Consider the following 23,001-nt stretch of genomic DNA (forward strand, 5'->3'; position numbering starts at 1 on the left):
CCCCGGTTCCAGGGTCTCAGTTTGCCCGAGTTCAAAACGAGAGGGGCGGAGTCAGTAGGTGCTGAGAACTTTCTCCTGATCCTAAGTGCATGCGTGCTAAGTCACTTCAGTTGGGTCCGACCCTGTACGGACGTACGGACTGAAGCCCGCCAGGCTTCCCTGTCCTTAGGATTCTCCAAGGCAAGAACACTGGAGTGGGTTGCCAGGCCCTCCTCCAGAGGACCTTCCCAACCCAGGGAAGAACCCGCGTCTCTTACATCTACCTGCATTGGCAGGTGGGTTCTTTACCACTAAGGCCACCTGGGAAGCCCCAGTCCAAAGGGCAAAGATACCCTGTTCCTGTTTCCTTCCCTTCCACCCTGTACCACCGTGGACTCCCTTACCGAATATCCACTGGCCCCTGGTGATGGCAGTTGTGCTGAGGATGCTAATAATCAGGGCAGTGTTTGTGGAGTGGTAACAATATGGCAGGCATGTGCGCTTACATGGAGGGAACTCACTGACTCCATGCCCCAGCTGCCACCCAGCGGGAGAAGGACAGTTGGGGTCCCCACCTGACGGGGACACGGACTGGCACATGCATGGACTGGCACCAGGCCCTGATGGCTGCCGGATGTGACCTGTGTCTCCCTCCTGGGTCGGCTCCAGGCAGTAAGCTGGGCAGAGCAGGTAGGACAGAAACCCCTTAGAGTCTACTTTTCCCATCGCTGGGGGAGCCATGGTCCCAGCCTCGGTGACTCTCACACAGGCAGGGAATGGCTGTGGATGGACAAGGGCTTACAGCAGCCTGGGGGAGGTCCCAGGGAAGACCTCATTTCTCCTGGTCCTCGCCAGGAAAAGTGGGTGGGAGAGGCACTCCAGGCAGTGGGTACAGTGAGACTGGAGGTGGGGCCGGGTGCAAGTGCCTGGGATGTTTGGGGAGGGCGGGGCTGGGCTGTGGGGTGAGAGTGGCCGAGACCACTGGAACCCCACAGCGGGTGGGGGAGACTAGCAGTCTGCCTGAGGACCAGAAGCCTGTACCTGTCAAGAATGATGCTCGCCAGCTCCATGGGTTTTAGCACACACTTCACATTCTTCTTTAAATCCACTCCCTTTTAAAAAAGTATACAGCATCTTGGGCTTCCCTGGTGGATCAGATGGGAAAGAATCTGCCTCCAGTGCGGGAGACCTGGGTTTGATCCCTGGGTCAGGAAGATCGCCTGGAGAAAGGAATGGCAACCAGCTCCACTATTCTTGCCTGGGGAGCCCAGGACAGAGGAGCCTGGCAGGCTACAGTCCACGGGGTCACAAAGAGTCAGCACAGCTGACACGCGCACAGCCTTCTCAGTACAGCCTTAGGCATTGCCACTTGTGTTTCTCCCCAAACAATAAAATAAGTGCCCACTCCCCAGAAAGCGACCTGCGCCTGCCCTTGGTGAAGCGCAGCTGTGGCCTCGGCCGGCGGGTGGGTTTGAGGCCGTCGATCTGATCTGAGTTGCAGGAGGGTTTTTCAGGGACCACAACGGGCAGGAGAGACATTCCTGGGGTTGGCCCTCCCGGATGACATGAGCCCGGTGCCAGCAAGCCCCTCGCTGGGACACACTTGTTGCCCTCCCCCTCCTCGGCTCCACTCTTGGGGACAACTCACTCCTGGAAACACCTTTTTTCAGAAGAGAGCTGCCGCGGCCCGGGTGACCTCAATGATTAGCACACATTCCTGGCCTAGTTAGAAAGCCCCTCGCCTCTCGTATTTATAGCCACCTCTGGACGCAGCTTGCGGCTCTGAGGGAGGCCCGGCTCCTCTCTCGGTACCTCTGTGCTGTCCCAGCCCTGCTGGTCCTGACAGGCGCTGTCAGACCTTCCCCCTTTGGACAGAGCCAGGGAGCTGGGACCTCATTGTGGGCAACCGGGGCCAGGGAGTTCCTCCTACCCGACCCTCATCTATAAAACAGGCACCATCATATGGGCTAAGCTGGGCTTTGATGAGCAGTCAGTGAACTCGCCTAAAGTCTTTACGACAACCCTGTGAGGGACGTTACTCTCTCATGCCCATTTCACAGAGGAGGAAACGGAAGCACAGAAAGGTTAGGTAACTTGCCTGAGATCACACAGCTCTCTGGGATTCAAACCAGACTCTAGAGCCTGTGTCCCCCAGCACTCTGCTGAGCTTGGCACGTGACGTGGGTCCTTAGCCCCTGTGCGTTATCTGCCTTTGGGGGTCTCCTTAGTTAGCTGACCGTGTCCCTCACTGTCTGCAGTCAAGTGGCCACTGAGTACCCAAATAATGATGGCCACACGCTGGTCCCGGACACGGGGGCCCGAGAGGTTAGGAGGACACGGCTAACCAGGGTACAAAGCAGGATGGGGCTGGGGATCACAGGTGGGACTCGAGTCCGGGGGCCCTCTCTACAGAGGGAATGCTGAGGCCCAGATACAAGAAGCTCATGCGATGGGAGAGGACCCCTCAGTTCCATCCCTACAGCCACGACCCACTCCTGACCTCTCTCACCCTCTCATGTCAAAGGGGGAACACACACAATAAGTGTATTCACACCAAGCGTATTCACAAAAGCATATGCACCTTTCCCCAAGAGTGTGTATAGTTACAAACGAGGGTTTTCCAGGAAGGACAAGAGAACGACTATCATTTTGTGTTTGCTCTGGAAGCAGCACGGGGCCAGGCGCTCTGTAGTCACTCCTTCATTCAACAGACGTTGGCTCAGCCCCTGCTCCACAACGGCCGCTTTATGTTACCCGGGAGACACTGCCACCCACCTCACCTCCTCGGCTCTGGCTGCACCCCAGTCCTTCAGGCCCACCCCCCGCCGACCTGCTCCTGCCGTGGCGCCCTGACCCAGGGTAGAGGAGCAAAGGGGGAGGTGTCCTGTCCTGCTGCTCATCCTCACATCAGCCCTGAGAGGTGAACCCTGTTCTCAGACTCAAGCTAAAGCTGCTGCCATGGAGTGGAGTCAGATCAGAATCAGAGTCTGTGGAATCCTGGAAGGGAGGAGAGGGCTCGGGTTGCCTGTCCTTAGCCAGGAAATTGATGGCTGACCCTGATTTAATTAGCTTTTCCTTAGAATGATCGAGGGAAGCCTGTAATTAGCTCGGGGGCCCGGAGGGAGAGGCTGGGTGCAGGAGCCAGGGCTGGAGCAGGCAGTGAGAGGGGGTAGGGGCTGGCTGTAAGCTTGGATGCCCAGCTGTGCAGGTGATGGGGGTCGGGTGAGCCCCCGGATGCCCGTGGGAGGTGAGTGGAGAGAAACCCAAAGTAACACACAGAAAGAGATGGGCTGGAGAGGTCAAGAGTGGGGCAGGGATTGTGCCTTAACGTTGCGACTGAAAGTGAAGTGGAAAATGTTAGTTCCTCAGTCGTGTCTCTCTTGCAACCCCACGGACTCTAGCCCACCGGGCTCCTCTGCCCATGGAATCCCCCTGGCAAGAATACTGGAGTGGGTTGCCATTTCCATCTCCAGGGGATCTTCTCGACCCAGGGATCAAACCCTGGTCTCCGGCACTGCAGGCAGATTCTTTCCTGTCTGAGCCACCAGGGAAGCCCAAAAATGATGGTTGCAGAATGATTATTGCCTATGACTGATGCTGAAGCTGAAGCTCCAATCCTTTGGCCACCTGATGTGAAGAGCTGACTCAATGGAAAAGACCCTGATGCTGGGAAAGATTGAAGGCAGGAGGAGAAGGGGACGGCAGAGGATGAGATGGTTGGATGGCATCACCGACTCAATGGACATTGAGTTTGAGCAAGCTCCTGGAGTTGGTGATGGACAGGAAGGCCTGGCGTGCTGCAGTTCATGGGGTTGCAAAGAGCGACTGAATGACTGGACTGAACTGAACTGATGCAACCTGATACCAGCTATGCTGTGATTACATTGGACCAAACTGTGTGGTGACTTTTCCAAGTAACATATCACCAGGGGCTCAGGGGTTGGCACCGAGGCCCAGGGGCTGCAGATAGTCTCCTTGAGGCCCTTGCTGGTGGCCATGGGGCTCCTCCAACAGTGCTGGGCATTAAAGCAGGATTTCCCAGCTAGTAACAGGGCGAACCCTGTTCCCAGTTCTGAGGGGAAGGCTCATAGAACAGGGTCTGCACTGAATGTAGGGTAAGTGCGCGTGCGCCAGGCACACACAGGGTCTGGCCCGAGACCCTTGTCAGCTTCAGGCCTCAAGGGCACACACATCCCAAATGGGTAGGGGGTCCCTCTCTGGGTCCAGCCCCCACCGGCCGAAGCTCTGTGGGCTTCCTGCTGCGGGGATCAGAGCCAGCGCCACCTTTCAGGAACACGGCCTGACCAGGATATGCAGGAGAAGGACCCATCAAGAGTCAGCTGAGCAACGCTGCAGGGTTTCCAGACCATTCTCAAGAGTAAGACGTCGGAGCTGGGACCACAAAGCCCACACTCATGAACTCTCAGCCTGAGGACGTTCATAGACCCTGATGAACTCTCACATCGCCACGGCCAGAGGATGCTGTTGGCCCTTGTGGGTGTGTGTTTTAGTCCCCGAGGGTGGTTTATCTCTTGGTCTCCAGGGATTTGCTCTCTGATGCTCATTTTCGAGGTACTTTATGGACCTTGTTAAGTGCACCACGTCCAATCAACATCAGAGCAGGGTGGGAATTGTGTACAGAGACGCTGGGAACAGGGGTGACACTCCCTCTTTGCTGACCTGTCCAGCCTAGGTGCTTAGGCTGTGTCATCTGAGCTGTAAAGACAAATCACGAACGCCCTGGGGTTCTGTTCCTATTCTGCTTAAAAACAGAGTAGCATGTGCTACGCCGGGGAGGGATAGGCGGCATTGCCCACTGCCACTGTCGTAATGCTGACTGTGTGCCAGGACCATGCGAGGTGCTTTCCCACACAGCCTCTCCTATGTGAACCCTGCCGGGGGGAGGGGCAGGACCAGCCCGTTTACAGAAGAGGAAACGGAGGGTCAGAGAAGGGAGGTAACCCGCCCGAGGCTACTCAGCCAGACGGGGCAGATCTGAACCCCCATCTGTCTGACACCAGAGCCCATGTGCTTCCACGCTTCACAGAGGCGGGTGGTGGGGTTGGAGATGGCAGGACTCGGGGAATTAAATGGGCGGGTTTGAGGCAGAAAGGAAACTGGATGCGTAATTCAGTTTGTAAAATCTAGTCTGTGCCCTGGTTGGGAGCCAGGCCACCGGGACGAAGAGCGCCTGCCCTGCAGCTACTCATGGGTCAGTGTGCATGCCCTGCTAAGCCCTACTTGGCTGACGTGCCTTCCCAGGGTGTGTGTCCTGCTAAATCCTGCTTGAGCCGTCTTCCCTTCCTGGGTTCAGGAGCGACCCTTCTCCCCACCCTGGCCCTGTGGCTGATTTCTGTCCTGCTCCCCACTCCATCCCCCGTAAGGTCTGCTGCCCCAGCCTTGGACCTGACACTCGTCTCATGGGATGTCAGTGGATCCTCGCGCTGTGCTTGTCAGCACCCGGGCTCAGCTCCCCCATCATAACCATCCTCTGGGCGAGGCTCAGAGGGCTTAGCTAGCAGGTTGAAGGTTGCTCAGCTAGGAAGTGGAAGAGCCAGGATTTGATCCCACATCCACCTGATGCTGTAGTCCTGAGACCTTCTGCATGACCCTGTCCGCCCTGCGGCCATCATGCCCACCTCCCTCTGCTTCCCAGGTCACTGCACTGGAAGCTGCTTGTTTTAGGCGTAGCCTCTGCTGAGGCCAGCTCTACACTTGTCAGACGGAGAGAGGAGACGCGTTTTGGAACCCACCCAAGGAAAAGACACTTGGAATAACTCTCCTCCGAAGCTCTTGCTCCCCAAACGCCCTGAATCCTGAATGGGATCAGGCCTCTGCAGGACTCACACCACTGCTGCCCGTCTGCCTGGGATTCGCAGCTGACAGTGCACCCTCCAAGCCGTGCCTTCACCGATCCTCACAGCAGCCCCGGGATGGGTGTCCTGAACCTCCTTTTACAGACGAGGAAGCTGGAGGCTCAGGCAGGTAACGGGGAGTGCTCGGGCTCAGGTCCCCATGTGGAGGTGACCTCCCAGAGCCTCAGGTTCTTCATCTGCAAAGATGGTGGTGCTGTTGGCTTCCCAGGGCTGCTCTGAGGGGTAAGGAAGACAAAACAGGGGGGAGGGTCTGGCGTAGAAGCTGACCCACAAGAGGTGCTCCACAGCCGGTGGGTGCATTTAACTCTCCAGGCAAGGCCACGATCACAAACGCATGGAGAATCGGGGTACAGGAAGGCCGGGAGCGACAGCGCCTCTGGCCACCACCTGGGCAGAGAGGCCGGCAGGCCGCGGCTAACAGCGACAGCCTCGCTGGCTTCTACTGCTTAATCCTCGGCACGTGCTGTCTCATTGCATTCTCATCACAAGCTGCAGGAGGTCAGGACAACGTTTATCCCCATTTTACAGCCGAGGGAATGGAGGCGCAGACAGGTTAAGAAAGTGGAAACCAAAGAGCAGCTTTTTAACAGAAAAGAAAAAAATATGACTCAAGCTCAGAGTATGACAGGCCTGCAGATCAATTGCAAACAAAAAAATTACCCTTCCAAGACTTTAGAACATGCTTCGGGTCTTTCCTCAACCCCATGAGTTCTCACTGAGCGACTTTCTTTACTATAGAGTATATTGCTAGCTCTTTCCCAAAGCCTGAGGGTCAGGAACCCCTTGGAATCGTGGCCTCCCATCTGCCAGTGCTGGATGCAAAGATGGGGATCCTGGCATCCCTAATCTTTGCGATGGCTTTGGAAGTTGGGAAACTCTGCTTCATATCAGCTGCTCCCGAAGGCATGGCCCAGCTGGCATGTGGTCAGCAGACATTAGAGTTCAAATATGCCCCTGGAAGAGCCCAGGCTGGGGGGAAATTCCCTCTGGAGTCGTGTTCCCTCACCTGCTGCAAAGCCTGGTGGATTCCCTGGGGAGTCCTGCGTTGCTTGTAGCCAGGAGAAGGGAACGAGGAGACTGCCTCATTCACTGCCTCCACTGAGTGGTCAGATACACAGGTCCAGGTGTGTCTCTCTGTGCCTCAGTTTCCTTTTCTCTAAAACACAGGGCAAGAATAACAGAAGAAAGCCAGCTGGCAGGGCTAGACTGGGGTGGAAGCTGTAAACCAACGGCTCAGGAGAGCAGCCAGCTTAAAATACATTTGTTTGTTTGGCTTAGAGCTTAAAATAAAGTTGAACCAAGTGCCAATGTTTAAAAATTGGGGACTTGTGTGTAGAATCTAGATTTCTGGCTTCTCTGAAAATATGGCAAGCATTGCTCACCCCGGGGTTGGCCGGAGGGGGTGGAGGCCATAGCGACAGGAAGCCGGTCAGCAGTTTGGCCCTCACCATGTCTGGCTTTGTGAAGGGCAGCTGCCTGCCTGGATTCAGGAGGTAAGAGAATTCACAACACTGGGAGCTCCATCTCTCGAGTGAGACAATGCCCTCCAGAGAAGGAAGTGGATTTTTGGTATAAAACCTCTCCCAGTTATTTAACAAATACTGGTCATATGCCAGGAGCTCCTCTGGTGGCTCAGATGGTAAAGAATTCACCTGCAATGCAGGAGACCTGGGTTCGATACCTGGGTCGGGAAGATCCCTTGGAGAAGGGAATGGCAACCCACTCCAGTATACTTGCCTGGAGAATCACAGGGACAGAGGAGCCTGGGGGAGCTACAGCCCATGGGGTTGCAAAGAATCAGACACGACCAAGCAACTAAGATTATATGCTAGAGGTCCCAGGGGGTACACACATAACCAGATAACTACTTAATTCTCATGACAATCTCATGAAACAAGTACTGCAGTAATCGCACCTGTGTTACAGATGAAGATACGGGCGCACACAGAGGTTACTACTCTTGCCCAAGGCTATATGGCTAAAATAGTAAGGGGTGGGGGGCCTTGGGCCTGGACTCCCGGCAGACCAGCTCACGAATCTGTGCTCTGATCACCGTGGGAAGCTACCAAACCTCTTCTCTGGGTCAGTGGCCAGTCCTGTGGCTTCGTCTAGGTTTCCACGTCTCAATATGAAAACAAACTCATCACCCCTCCCCCCACTCTCCTTCTCTCCTGGCCTCTATTTATCGCATCCCTCCCTCCCCTGGTATGTCAGTCGACTCCTTTAACCCTCTCTGCACTCCTGTAGGGCACAGGAGCCACCATCAGCTCCGCCATCTGATGAGAAGTTTGAGGCACAGACAGGTTAAATGACTTGTCCAGGGCGTTGTGGCTGGAGCGGCAGGGCCAGCGTCTGACCCAGGCCATCTGGCTGCAGGGTCTGCACTCCTGGCCCCCTCTCCCCTACTGCCCTCTCCAAATAGCCACCCACCCCTGCCGTTCGTTTCTTCCCTCCTTCATGTCTTCACTCACCCATCTGTCCAACAAACACTCAACCGAGGCCCCGGGCTGGCCATGGGGACACCTCTCAGGTGCATGGAGACAGGCGGGAGTGGGAAGACGACACCCTGCTCCCAGAACAGGAACTGCTCGTGACCACTCCCTCTGGGGCCGAGGCCAGTGGGAAAACTGGTTTCCAACTGACAGCCCTGGAGAGCCCGGGAGGAAGCCAGTGGCACCTGGCAGCTTCCGGCGGGGCAGGCCCCCAGCCAGGACCCAGGACCCAGGGAGACCCCGGCTGCCCTGCACCCGCGCCCCAAGCCCCTCCCTTACAGCTGGAGCACGGACCAGCCTCTGCCACTGGCCCCGTGTGGGGCCCTGGAAGAGCGCCCTCCCTGTTGGGGGCCCCAGGTTCCTCATCTGTAAAGTAAGGGCATTAGACCACTGGAGGTCACAAACGGGCAGCTCAAACACAGCCAGACCCAGTCCATGGATGTATTTTCCTTAAATATCTACAGAACACCTTTTTTTTTTTTTTTTAATTTTAAATAAACTTTTTGTTTTAGAACAGTTTTAGGTTTACCAAAAAATTGCTAAGAATAGTACAGGGAGTTCTCACCTACCCCACTTCCAGTTTCCCTTATTATTAACAGTTTACATTAGTATGGTGCATTTTTCACAATTAGTGAATCAATATTGATATGCTAATATTAACTAAAGCCCATACTTGTTTCACATTTCTTTAGTTTTCACCTCCAGTCCTGTTTCTTTTCCAGGATCCCATCCAGGATATCACAGTATATTTTAGTCATCATGTTTCCTTAGGTGCCTCTTGGCTCTAAAAGCTTTGCAGAATTAAAAAAAAAAAAATTGTATGCCCGAGAAGCAATGTTTGCGGTACTAGAAATATTCTCTATACATTTTTATTTGGGTGGTATAAATATGTGTAAAAATCATCAGATGGTACAATTAAGATAAGTGCTCTCTGCCCACTTTAATGTACGTGTGTGTGTACCTGCTCAACCACTTCAGTTGTGTCTGATTCTTTGTGACCCCACGGACTGTAGCCCGCCAGGCTCCTCTGTCCATGGGACTCTCCAGGCAAGAATAGTGGAGTGGGTTGCCAGGGCCTCCTCCGGGGGATCTTCCCGACCTGGGGACTGAACCCGTGTCTCTTACGTCTCTTGCCTTGGCAGGTGGGTTCTTTGCCTCTAGAGCCCTGGGAAGCCCTTCTGTGTATCGTGACCCAGTTAAAAAAACAGCTGCCTTCGTCAGTTGTCTCCAGTGTGCCACAGTCCTTCGCACTCACTGGGATCCCACTGAGTCTGTCCTGCTTTATTTCATCTGCTTGCCATCCATAGCTACCACACAACATATACATAGGACTCATCTATAAAATGGGTATCGTAATATTTCCTACCTGATATGGCTGTAGTCAGGTTAACTGAAATTATATATCTATATATAAAGTTCTCAGCAGGGTGCCTGGTGCACGTGTGCCAGCTAAGTCACTTCACTCATGTCTGACTCTCTGCGACCCCATGGACTGTAGCCCGCCAGGCTCCTCTCTCCAGGGGGATTCTCCAAGCAAGAATACTGGACCGGGTTGCCATGCCCTCCTCCAGGGGATCTTCCTGAACCAGGGATCGAACCCACATCTCTTACATTTCCTGCATCAGCAGGTGGGTTCTTTACCACTAGCGCCACCTGGGAAGCCCGTCTGGTGCATAGCAAGTGTTCAATATGTGGGAAGCATAAGAATGATTATTGTTCATGTAATATTTATATTATTAAAACAAGTACATAACTCCTGTTTCTCCTTAAAGCAAATTCCATCCTCTCCCTCCTCAGCCTCCTTTTGTGTCTCTGTCCCTTCCTGCCAGGAAAGGCTGAGCTCTGATGGCTGGAAGGTAGAGAGACAGAGGCAAGCTGGCACAGGTGGCCCAGATTGGCTAAGGAACCAGGAACCCCCTGAGGATGACCCTGGATCTGACCCCAATATGCAGGGAAGCTTTGGTGGAAGTTGGGGTCCCAATCCTCCCCTCCCTAAGGAGCCTCTTGGGGAACAAAGGAGTCAGCCCCCAAAAGCTGCATCCTGATCCCCTCAGGGATCCCCCTGGCCAAGGATCCCTGAGGACAGCAGGGAAGCTGGGGCTTTTGGACGGGCACTGTAGAAAGCACAGGGAGAAGGTAGCCTTACCAGCACACTGATGGCCCAGCATCTTGTCTCGGGGGATGTCAGCTTCCCCTGTGTGGTGACCCCAAATCTGTGCCCAGAAGCAACAAGATCAGCGAGAGACAGGTCTCAGATGCTTCAGGGGGACCTCTTGCAAGGGGAAACCAAGCTCTAGGCAGGATGGACTGAGAGGCAGCAAAGACCAATGAGATGATGAGGGAAGCAGGAAGAATGGGGACTGGGGGTTAGGAGGCCAGGGCTGGACCTGTCTTGCCCTCTGACTTGCTGTGCAACTGCCAGCAAGTCCCTTTCCCTCTCTGAGTCTCCCTTTCCTCACAACAACATCGTTTTCAACAACAACAATAACAATAACCACAGCGATGGTGGTGCTGGTGCTGGTGGTGGCTCCCAATTTTTGTATGAAGTACAGGATACACCTTTCATGTGTGAGGCATGATTTCAATCCTCACAGATACCCGCATGAAGTATATCCACTACAATCATCTCCACTTCACATATTGAAAAATGGGGGTCAGAGGGTCAAGAACTTCTCTACAGCTTGTCTGCAGACTCAGGATTCAATCCACGGCCTGTCTGGCTTGGAGTCTGGGGCCATGACCTAGATCATCTCCTCTGCAGTTGCGCCTGTGAAATGGGCAAGTAGCCTACAGGTCTCTTCGTTTTCCTTCCAGCGCTGACCCTGTGGGCTCTGAAGGTGTGCCCCATGCTTGGGGAGTGTTGAGGGGCAGGCAGCGGAGATGCTCAGAGCTATGGGGCTGCATCTGCCATCTTGCTCGATCTTCACAACAGCCTTATGAGATCAGTCCTGCTCTCACATCCCCATTTTACAGGGTGGGAAACTGAGGCACTAGTAAACATGCACAGTCTCACAGGGACCTGGATTTGAACCTGGCTATCTCTCACGCTCTCGCTCGAGTCAGCTGTTCTCTGCAGGAAGGGTGCCCAGAGAGCTGAGTGAGGCCAGAGACCGACCCCTCGGGGCTCCTCATCGACTTCCAAAGGGTGTGCCTACCCTCCAGGCTCCCTCCGGGCCCAGGACTCACGGCTCGAGGTCCCTCCTCCACACTGAGTCGCCTTCATCCCAGCGCCCCCTGGCCCTGGAGACCCAGACCCTCGAGGGGCCCAGGCAGCGCAGGACTGTGGGCGGTGCTGGTGAACGCCCCACCCACACCTGGGCTGGAGATGGTGGAGAATCCCCAAGGGTCTCCCCTGCAGTGCTAGTGAACGCCCCACCCACACCTGGGCTGGAGATGGTGGAGAATCCCCAAGGGCCCCCCCTGCAGTGCTAGTGAACGCCCCACCCACACCTGGGCTGGAGATGGTGGAGAATCCCCAAGGGTCCCCCCCTGCATACCAGGCCAAGGACACAAACCCCTACCCTGACCTCTTGGCTTCAGCATGGATGGCCCCTGCTGCAGAAGTCTCCAGCCTGTGGTTACACCCTATGCGGTGGCCAGTCCAGCTGCCAGCAGGGCTGAGACCTGCCTTTCTGGTCTCGGGACCAGCGAGGAGCAGGCCAGGGTGAGGAGGGGCGGGGGAGCATGGCCGGCCTCCGCAGTGCCTGTGCTTGCCGAAACAGCGCCTCTGCCAAAAACAGTGGGGGTGATGGGCGCTTCTCTGTGGCCCCGGCTTCCTCCTGGGCCGCCGTTCACTTGAGGCTTCCAATCCTATCAGCAGCACGCTGGCTCCAGTCCTGTTATCTGGAAGTCCTTTTGTTCTGAGGACTCCCGGTACGACAAGCTGGTGTCGAGTAGCCCTGGGATCATGCGGAAAGGGTGGCCACCATCTGTGCATCTGGCCAGACCCTGGCCACAGAGACTGCCAATGAAGAGGCCACGTGAGTGTGAGCGCTGGGGAGAGGCCAGGTAGTGGGGAGGGCCTGGACCAAACAGCCCGGATCTTGCCTCCCCCAGGAAGCCTTTCTCGATTAAAGGGAAAAAAAGATGACACAGCCCCCCACTCATCCTGTCTCATGTCCCCACGATACTCCTTGCCTGTCCCATTATAATGTGCCCGATTCCCTTCTGTCTGTTGACAGAGAGCAGGAAGAAAACACGTGTGTTTCCTGATGGGCAGAGAGATAGACTTTTCACCAGTGTCTCCGGAGAAGGAGCACTTCCACTCGAGTGCCTACCCAGCTCCTGTCATTCTTCCCTTCTCGTGCTGACAGTCTCCTTTATTTTAAACATTTCAGGTGTAAGGAACTCGCCCTTGACTCTGTTTTTCTCTTTTTATGTGAATTGATATTTTGCTGATCGCAACGGCTCCTATTTGACAAACAGTAGAACGTCTGTGTGGCAAACATATTATTTAGTCAACCCAGCGACTTCCTTTGCTTCCCAGGCTTTTGCTTTTTAAAACACAGGTTAAGTCGCACAGGTCCTAGACGAGCACTTCCCTGGCGCAGGGACCGAGGTGTTGGCAGTTCCCTCGGGCTGGCTCCTGGGTGGTGGTGTGAGTGTGCTTCCCTCTGCTGCCCCTTTGCTAAGGAGCCCTGGACCGCTGCCCGTGTCCGGTCCTTGAATCTCATTTTCCTGTTTTGTCTCTTGGCTTCAGCGCTGCACACTTCTAGCAGCAAACTCCTCCCCTGCAATGCAATGACTGACTGCACTCACAGCTTCCTAGCACTTCCTCTATTCCACAAGGGCTCAGCGCCCACTGTGGGTCAGGGACTAGGGATACACAGATAAACAGATGTGGGTTCTGCTCAGGGAGGGGATTCCCTGGTGGCTCAGTGGTAAAGAATCTGCCTGCAATTCAGGAGACCTGAGTTCGATCCCTGGGTCGAGAAGATCCCCTGAAGTAGGAAGTGGCAATCCACTCCAGTATTCTTGCCTGGGATATCTCATGGACAGAGGAGCCTGGTGGGTTACAGTCCATGGGGTCGCAGAGAGTTGGACTCGACTGAGTGACTAAGTATGCATGCACACACAGGGAGCGAGGATGATGAAGACTCTGACGTGATCCATGTACTCAGAGAGGCTGGATCACTTCCTCTGGGTCACACAGCCAGCAGGGAATAAGGCATGAAAGTCAGACCTATTTGACTCTCAGGCCCAAGCAAGCTCTTTCCACTGCCCCCCACTCTTGGAGACTTTAGAGTCTAGCGAGAGAGCTCTAACTGAACAACCAAATAAAACACAACAGGATACCTTCTACCACAGAAGAGGCATATCTGAAGAGCTGCAGAGCATGAGAAGGAGAGTGACTGATTTCCATGGGGGATGGTTCCAGGAGAGGTGAAACGTGAGCAGGGTCTTCCATTCTCAAGCTTACGAAACCACATAACTCGTGTGGTTAAAACTGTAAAGTAAGAGCCACGATGCCCTGAGTGAGGAGTACTGGGTTTATTTATGTGTAAAATGCCTGAGAACGAGCTGCACGAACTGGGGGTCACCTCTGCTCTTGGCCACAGAACAGGTGGTGAGGTCCCTGTCCCTGGAGGTAATCAGCAAGACATTTTGAAAAGGTGCCAGTCACTGCATGGGGTTGTTGAGGAGTTCTTTGGTTCCTTCTAGTAATAAGATGTTACAAGTTTTATTCTTTCCTAGTGAAGGGAAGGCGGGTCCCTTTTTAGTTCTCCCACTGACCCTGGGGAAGGGTGCCCTCAACCCCAGGCACCCAAGGCTGAGAGCGGGCAATTGTTCCCACTGGGGCCACTGGGACCAGAGACCCACTGGGCAGCTGGTGACACTCCACGCCCTGAAATGTCCTCTCCCACCCAATTCTTTCAACCGTCTCAATGTGGAGGGCTTCTTACTCCCATTTTAAAGACATAAAACTGAGGTGGCAGAAATTTAAACACCTTGCTAAAGACTGCACGACTGGGACCTGAAACCACCATGGGAGAAGTGTGCAGCCTGGCAGTCCTCACCGTGCCCGCCTCCCCAGACAGAACCTGTGCTGAGTGGCCTCAGGGTGTGGAGTGCACGGCCCCAACCTCTTTGCTCCATCCCTGGCATTCCAGACTCTCGGACTGCCTGGCCAGGGGAAGACAAGTCACAAATTAGGAGAAAATACTTGCAATCATATGGATAACAAAGGATATATTCATAGACAATATATACTATAAAGAGGTGGCTTAGAAAGTAAAGAATCTGTCTGCAGTGCAGGAGACCCAGATTCAATCTCTGGGTCAGGAAGATCCCCAGAGAAAGGAATGGCTATCCACTCCAGCATTCTGGCCTGGGGAATTCCATGAACAGAGGAGCCTGGCGGGCTACACTCTATGGGGTCACAAAGAGTCTGACTCGACTGAGAGACTAATGCTTTCACTTTTCAGAAAACAAAGGAGGCATTCATAGAAAACATATACTATAAAGAACCCAATAAGACAATTCTGGTGTTTAGTTGCTAAGTCGTGTCCAACTCTTTGCGACCCCATGGACTGTAGCCTGTTAGGCTCCTCTGTCCATGGGGTGTTCCAGGCAAAAATACTGGAGTGGGTTGCCACTTCCTTCTCCAGGGGATCTTCCTGACCCAGGGATCGAACCCACATCTCCTGCATTGCAGGTGGATTCTTCACCACTGAGACACCTGGGAAGCCCATCCAATAAGACAAACAACCTAACAACAAAAGAGAGGCAAAAGACTTATAGAAACATTTTGAGTACTGTTACAGCCCTCGCGTGCACACGTTTTCACATATCACACGGCACTTCTGCACGCACTGTCCCCTGGCGCCAGCACTGCCCCTCAGACAGGAACTGCCATCCACCTCTGAAGAAGGGCTGACCTGCTTTGTAAACTAGCGTTAGTTCCTATGGCCTAAGACGTTGCTCTGGTGTGGAAAGTCTGCCAGTTGGATTTATTTATAGAGAAGGATGCCTGTAGTTTTTGCTTAAAAGAGGTTCCACTGGGACTGTTTGGGGGGTTGTTTCTGAGCAGACTTGGGGTAGACATTTCTCATGGCTGTGATCTGACTTGATGACCCCTCCCTCTTGTTTCACTGCTCTCTGGATGCTCTTGTCAGCAGAGAGTGTGGTGGGATGTCTCCAAGATGACGTCAAGGAGCTGAGCCTGCCTGTGTTGGCTCGTCTCTGCTTCTGCAGGTGGGTCAGGCTCTGGGAAGCCCTCTGCTTTGGCCACTGAAGAGCCAGCGGGCTCTGAGTGGGGGGGACAGTCCAGCCCTTTGTGATTTCCCACGGCTCCTGGAGTGCCTGCCCCACTCCCCAACATGGCTGGGACTCTGGCCCAGCCAAGGCTTGGCCCCAGACTTGGAAATGCAGATGGAGCCAGGTTAGGTTGTAGGTGGTCAACGTCCCCCCAACTTACACTAAAAGCCTGGACTCTGGAGCTAGAACTCCTGGGTTCAAATCTTGGCTAGGGAAAGCTCTGTGCTTCAGTGTCTCCGTCTGTACGATGTGGATAAAGGTCGTGCCTGCCTTATAGGCTGTTGTGAAGACTAAATGATGAGAATTTTTTTTTTTTTTTTAATGAGGATCACTTTAAAAGTCTTTACTGAATTTGTTACAACCTTCCTTGTTTCTGTTTTATGCTTTGGTTTTTTTACCTCAAGGTATGTGTGACTTAGCTCCCCCAGTGAGGGATCAAACTCCCACCTCCTGAACTGGAAGGCGAGGTCTTAACCACTGGACCACTAGGCAAGTCCCCAGTTAGCACTTGTTAAAGCATTTAGAATAGGGCCTGGCATGTAGCCAGCACTGTATTAAGCAACTGCTCTCGTCATTGTTAGCATTGCTACTGTTATCATTTCACTCAGCCACCGTGGATGGAGGGCCATATGTATGGAGTCAGATGGACGGGGTTCAAATCCCAGCTTTGCCATTAACTCGCTGAGTGACCCTGGGCATTTCACTTAACTGCTCTGTGCCTTGGTCCCCTCCCTCTTCTGTGAAATGGAGATAATGAACATACATATATAACAGGCTGGTGGTGAGGATAAGAGGCTCAGACCAGTGCCTGGCTCACAGCAAGTGCCTGGTGAATCCTAGGTACTATTATTATCATCGATATCTGAGTTACCATGACTTCTGCCAGGTCAGGCCAGGCCCTCCACAGCTGCCCTGGGAGGAACTCATCATCACCTTGGACAGATCCACTAGCACTTGGGGCCCCCGCAGCCCCTCCTTGGATTCTCTCTGCCCACCCCCAGCACTCCAGACCTAGAACTTTGACCCAGCCCTTCCCAGCATGCTGCCACTCCCCAGTCCTCTCCTAGCTGCAGAGGGGTGTTTTCCTAACACTCATCAGATTGCTAGAGCCCTCCAACAGCTTAGCCACTGCATGTAGACTGCAATTTAAACTTCTCTTGGGGGTCCTCTAGGCCTGGCCCAAGGGCCCTGCTGAGGAGGTATCCCCCTGTCTGCAGAGTCTACTTGGGGGCCTCACTCACCCCTCCCCAGCACACTGTCTTCCTCATTCTTCCTTAGCTCCATCAGGGTCACTTGCCCCTTGCCCCCACCCTCATCTGCTCAGAACGCTCTCCCCAAACCTGCCCCCCTCACCACCCCTGTGCCTTGACCCAGACCTCTGCATGGCTGGCTGCTTCCACCATAGGGACCTCTGGCCAGAAGTCCCCTCCTTAGGGGCTGCCCAGCACTCCCACCCTGCTGCTCTGCTTTGTTTTATTCAGTGCTAGTCATGTCCAGAAGCCATCTTTTGTATTTATTTGCTCAACTGTATGAGGAGCGGGTCTCGTGTGTTTCATTCTCAAGGGTACCCCAAGGTGAATCAGAGCATAACAGAGACTGCACATAGAAGATGCTCAATAAACACTCATAAACGGATAAAGAGGTAGTTGAGCAAGCCCTGCCCCAAGCATCCTTTGTTGTTGTTGGGTCACTAAGTTGTGTCCAACTCTGCGACCCCATGGACTGCAGCATGCCAGGCTTCCCTGTCCTTCAAATTCCCAGAATTTGCTCAAACTCACGTCCACTGAGTCGGTGACGCCATCCAACCATCTCATCCTCTGTCGTTCCATTCTCCTCTTGCCCTCAGTCTTTCCTAGGTCTTTATCCCACATCAGGGTCTTTTCCAGTGAAGAGCTCATGCATCCTTGGTATTATGTAATAAAAGAGGTTGAGCCCCAGTGGTGAAAACACTAAATCTTTGCCAACCTTGTGAGCCTTGGAAGCTTTTCAACCCGTCTCGGGAAGAGGAGGAGGGGTGGGTGTCACCTCCTGTTCCCGTGGATGGCTCATAGATGGCTCTCCTCAACCTCCTTCTGCACCCACGCCTGTCAAAAGCTGCCGGGTTTAAACACCCATGTTTCTGTTCCGCATTATCGATTGTTTAATATTCAAGAGATGGCATTAAATAAATATGTGCACGATTATGTAATGTGTTTGGAAACAATCTGGTTGGTCCCAAAGTGCTTGGGCAAGAAACAGAACTTCAGTGAGGCGAGAGATCTGGGTGATCTCTGAGGGTTGAGGACAGAGGCACGTGGCCCATCTGCCTGTCTACCCCTTCCCCTGTTTGGGTCTGGACTTTCTCATCTTTCTTGGTGCAGGCAGGGTAGGGTAAGTAGGAAGTGAGCTCAGGATCTCTGAGTTGCACCCCAGAGCTCCCAACTCCTGGCGGGTAGTTACTTCTCTCTGGGTCTCAGTCTTCTCACCTGTGAAAGGGGCTGATGACACCTTCTGAGGTCAGAGGAGAAGCTGACTTGAGCTCTGGCTCAGGGGCTGTTCTTTCGGAAAGTAAGTTGGGTCCGATGCTCGTACCTGAGCAGCGTGACCTCTGGTCCCTGACAGGTGTGGGTCTCGGGGAACAAGCATGGACTTTGAGGTCCACAGGTATATAACGCAAGGCGGATCAAGCAAGGCATTAACAGAAGCCCAAAGAAAGGGATTTGGGAAAACAGAAGATGTGGTTAATCCCAGCTAGGAGCCAGAGAAACCTCACAGAGCTGCCATAGGGGCTGGCTCTGGAAGGCCGGATGGCACTGTGACCCTGGAGAGACAGCTGCCCATTAACTAACACGCACTAGACAACCAGGCATCTATTTATTCAACTGAGCACCTACTATCTTCCAGCTACTCTGCTAAGCACTCATCTCTGGATCATCTCTGCTTGACCTTGACAAGAAAGAAACGCTGCTGCCGCCCAGTTTCACTGACGAGGGACTCGAGACTCAGTTCTCTATGTGCAGGGATCCTGCCTTCCTTCCATGAGGCTTTCTCATTCTGCTCTCCATTCAAACGCAAAGACGTGAGGGGGAGGTTCCCACACCTGCACCGTGGTGCATAAATAATTCACGCGTCCCCACCAGAGCAGAAGAGGGAAGGCGGCTGCTGTCGACCACTGCTTTCCTGCTTAGCGGACCCCCATCAGCACCCCTACACCAGTGCTATCCTCCCAGGTCTCCCCCACCCCCAGCTCCCACAAAACCCCAGTCTCCAACTCACCACTCCACGTCTTCTGGTTAAATGAAAGGCGTCAGCGGACCCCCATCAGCACCCCTACACCAGTGCTATCCTCCCAGGTCTCCCCCACCCCCAGCTCCCACAAAACCCCAGTCTCCAACTCACCACTCCACGTCTTCTGGTTAAATGAAAGGCGTCAGGGTTTGGAAAATGGGGCCCATGTCTTGCCGCCTCTGGGGACTGGGTGACGAAGTTCAGCTCTGGAAAAGGGGAGAAGGCATCGGTTAGGGGCAGGTGACCCCACAGGGACTCAAGTCAGGAAGGAGCGGGGAGGGAACAGTGGTGGGGCGTGTCCCTATGTGTCGGCACTGGGCTAGCGCCAGGGTCAGGGGGTTGGAGCTGGGAGAGAAGCAGGAGGACTCTGCCCCTGCCTTCTCCATCAGGACTTGCTTGGGTGGGCTTCACCCTCTCCCAGGTCCCATCTCAGGGGAACCAGTCTACCCGCCAGGAGAGTGTTAGGGTGAGGTCTCCCTGACCTCTGTCTGATGGCTGGTGTGGCCTGCGAGGGCAGAGGAAGTGAGGCAGAGTGGTCATAGGCCTGTGCTCAGAAGGACAGAGGCCCTGGGGCTGGTGGCCGGACTTTTTCAAGCCTCTGTTCCCCATCTGCAGGACAGAGATAATAATACCTATTTCTATGTGCATTCATGGCGATGTGTGTGAGCAGTTTTATCACATGTGCAGTGTTATGTAAGCACAGTCACAATCCAGATACGGAACTGTTCTGTCACCATAAGCTTCCTTGGGCCGCCCCACTGAAGCCACCCCACCCACCCGCACCCCTTGTTGTTCAGTTGCTGAGTCGTCTCCGACTTTTTGCCACCCCATGGACTGCAGTCCTGGAGTTTGCTCAAATTCAAGTCCACTGAGTAGGTGATACTGTCTAACCGTCCCATCCTCTGTCATCCCCTTCTCCTTTTGCCTTCAGTCTTTTCCAGCATCAGGGTCTTTGCCAATGAATTGACTCCTAACACCAGGTGGTCAGAGTGTTGCAGCTTCAGCTTCGGCACGGAGCCACCAGGGAAGCCCCTGCACCCTCAACTCCTGGCAGTCATGAATCTCCATAATATTGTTTCTTCAAAGATGGCTATAAATGATATCATGCTATATGTGACCTTCTGGGATGGCTTTTTCATGCAGCTCAGTTCTGTGGAGGTTCATCAGGTTGTTGTATGTGTAGACAGTTCAGTGCTTTTTAGGTGAGTACCACTGCATGATGTGGGGGGATCACGGGTAGCTTAATCAACCATTAAAGGACATCTGGGTTACTTCCAGTTTTTGATTAATATGAGTAAAGCTGCTATAAACCTTTGTGTACAGAGTTTTTGTGTGAACATAAGTTTACATTTATTTGGCATGAATGCTCAATAGGACAATTAATTATTGGGTCATACAGTAGTTCTATATTTAGGTTTTTTTTGTTTGTTTGTTTTAAAGAGACTTCCAAACTCTTTTTTAGGGTGATTGTACCATTTTACATTCCCATCTACAATGTACAAGTGATCCAGTTTTTCTGCAGTTGGTGTGATCACTTTTTATTTTAGCTGTTCTGATAGGTGTGTAATAATGTCTCACCGTGGTTTTAATTTGCCTCTCTTTGATGGCTAATGATGTTGAACATCTTTTCATGTGCTTGTTTTCCATCTGTATATTCTCTTCATAGAAATGTCTCTCTACGACTTTTATCCATTTTCTAATTGGATTTTTTTAATGGTTGAATTTGGAGAGTATTTTTTATACTTATTAGATATCAGTACTTTGTTAGATTTTGTGGTTTGCAAATATTTTCTCCCAGTCTTTAGCTTTTCTTCATCTTCTTAACAAGTTTTTTTGTTTGTTTTTGCAGATCGTGAGCTTTTAACTTCGTGAAGTCCCAATTATCTTTTTTTTTTTTTTCTTTTATGGGTCATGCTTTGGTGTCAAGTTTAATAATTATTTAGTCTTAGATCCTGGAGATTTTCCTCTTACATTTTTCCCCTAAAAGTTTTATAGTTTTACATTTTATATTTAAGACTATGATCCATTCTGAGTTACTTTTGTATAAGGTGAGAGACTTAGATAGGATTTTTCTTTTTTTTTTGCCTGCTGCTGCTGCTGCTGAAGTCACTTCCGTCATGTCTGACCCTGATGTCCAATTGCTTCAGCATCACTTGTTGAAAAAGTTATTATCTTTCCTCCATTGAATTGCTTTTGTATCTTTGTCAAAAATCAGTTGGGCTTATTTGCATGTGTCTTATCTCTCAATCTTCTATTCCCTCATTGACCTACATGTCATCTCTCTGTTGATACCATAAAGTCTTGATTTCTATATAATAAATCTTGAAATCAGGTAGACAGACTCTTCTTACTCTTCTTTTTCAAAATTGTTTCAGCTATTCCAGCTTCTCTGCTGTTCCACATAAGTTTTAGAATAATCTTTTCTACATCTATAAAAATTTTGTTGGGATCTTAATAGGAATTGCAGAGACTAACATTTTTACTGTGGTGAGGCTTCCAATCCATGAACACATATGTCACTTCATTTATCTATATCTTCTTTGATTTCTTTCATCAGATTTTTTAAAAAAACTATTTCTCAGCATACAAATCTTGTATGTTTTGTTAAATTTACACCTAATTATCTCCCTTCTGAGTTATTGTAAATGGCACTGCATTTTTAATCATGGTACACCCACGTTCCCTGCTAGTATACAGAAATACAATAGATTTCTGTAGGTTTATCTAGTACCCTGTGACCTTCCTGAAATCACTCATTAGCTCCAGGAGGTTTTTCTTATTTTCCCTTTGATAGATTCTTTGGGATTTTTCTTGCAGACAATGAAGTTATCTACAAATGGGGACAATTTATTTCTTCCTGTCCAACTTGTATTCCTTTTCTTGTCTTGTCTTACTGCATTGGCTAAAATTTACAGCACTATTTGAATATAAGTGGTGAGAGCTGACATCCTTGCCTTATTCTGTTTTAGGAAAAGTCATTCAGTCTTTAACCATTAAGATAATATTAGCCTAGTTTTTTGCAGATGTTCTTTATCACATTGAGCAAAATCCCTTCTATTCCTATGTTTCTGAGCATTATACCATGAGTGGCTGCTGAATGTTATCAAATGCTTTTCCTGCATTAGTGGATATATTGCATGATTTTTCTTTAGACCATTAGCCTGGTAGATTATGTTAAATGATTTTTTATTTTTGAAAGAAATACTTTTATTTTACATACTTTTGTTAAGATACTTAAAATCCATGTGTTAAATTTAGGAATATTCAACATTGATAAACTGGTACAAAGTAACATGTCACTGATCTTTGCTGTAACCCAAGAACAAGTTCATTTGTATGAAGTAAGCAAACATAATTTAGAAAATTCCTTTGGGAAATTATTTAACATGAAACTTTGTCTCTGAGTTTAATACATAGGAAGGTGGTGAAGGTGAAAGTTGCTTAGTCGTGTCCAACTCTTTTGCGACCCCATGGACTATATAGTCCATGGAATTCTCCAGGCCGGAATACTGGAGTGGGTAGCCTTTCCCTTCTCCTGGGGATCTTCCCAACCCAGGGACTGAACCCAGGTCTCCTGCATTGCAGGGCAATTCTTTACCAGCTGAGACATAAGGGAAGCCCTTATTACATAGGAAGCCACTCAGTTCAGTTCAGTCGCTCAGTCATGTCCGATTCTTTGCCATCCCATGAACCGCAGCATGCCAGGCCTCCCTGTCCATCACCAACTCCCGGAGTCCACCCAAACCCATGTCCATTGAATCAATGATGCCACCCAACCATCTTATCCTCTGTCATCCCTTTCTCCTCCTGCCCTCAATCTTTCCCAGCATCAGGGTCTTTTCCAATGAGTCAGCTCTTCACATCAGGTGGCCAAAGTAGTGGAGTTTCAGCCTCAACATCAGTCCTTCCAATGAACACCCAGGACTGATCTCCTTTAGGATGGACTGGTTGGATTTCCTTGCAGTCCAAGGGACTCTCAAGAGTCTTCACCACAGTTAAAAAGCATCAATTCTTCGGTACTCAGATTTCTTTATAGTCCAACTCTCACATCTGTATATGACCACTGGAAAAACCATAGCCTTGACTAGACGGACCTTTGTTGGCAAACTAATGTCTCTGCTTTTGAATAT

The 23,001-nt window shown here is 51.7% G+C and overlaps 1 protein-coding gene across 15 annotated transcripts in view; it reads right to left on the minus strand.

Moving 5' to 3' along the window:
* Nucleotides 1-23,001, minus strand: part of ATP2B2 (ATPase plasma membrane Ca2+ transporting 2) — a 381,296-nt gene that overhangs the window by 189,794 nt on the left and 168,501 nt on the right. For 11 of the 15 annotated variants that reach the window (NM_001191245.3, XM_024982981.2, XM_059879841.1 and 8 more), the window contains one exon: nt 18,983-19,077. The gene's annotated coding sequence lies outside the window, so the exon portion shown is untranslated. Of the gene's footprint in view, nt 1-6,861; nt 8,408-18,859; nt 18,895-18,982; nt 19,078-23,001 lie in introns of those variants that run through there. The other 4 variants (XM_024982974.2, XM_024982972.2, XM_024982975.2 and 1 more) reach the window with 4 other exon arrangements.

The sequence above is a fragment of the Bos taurus genome, chromosome 22 (genome assembly GCF_002263795.3).
Source record: "Bos taurus isolate L1 Dominette 01449 registration number 42190680 breed Hereford chromosome 22, ARS-UCD2.0, whole genome shotgun sequence".
Classification (NCBI taxonomy): domain Eukaryota; kingdom Metazoa; phylum Chordata; class Mammalia; order Artiodactyla; family Bovidae; genus Bos; species Bos taurus.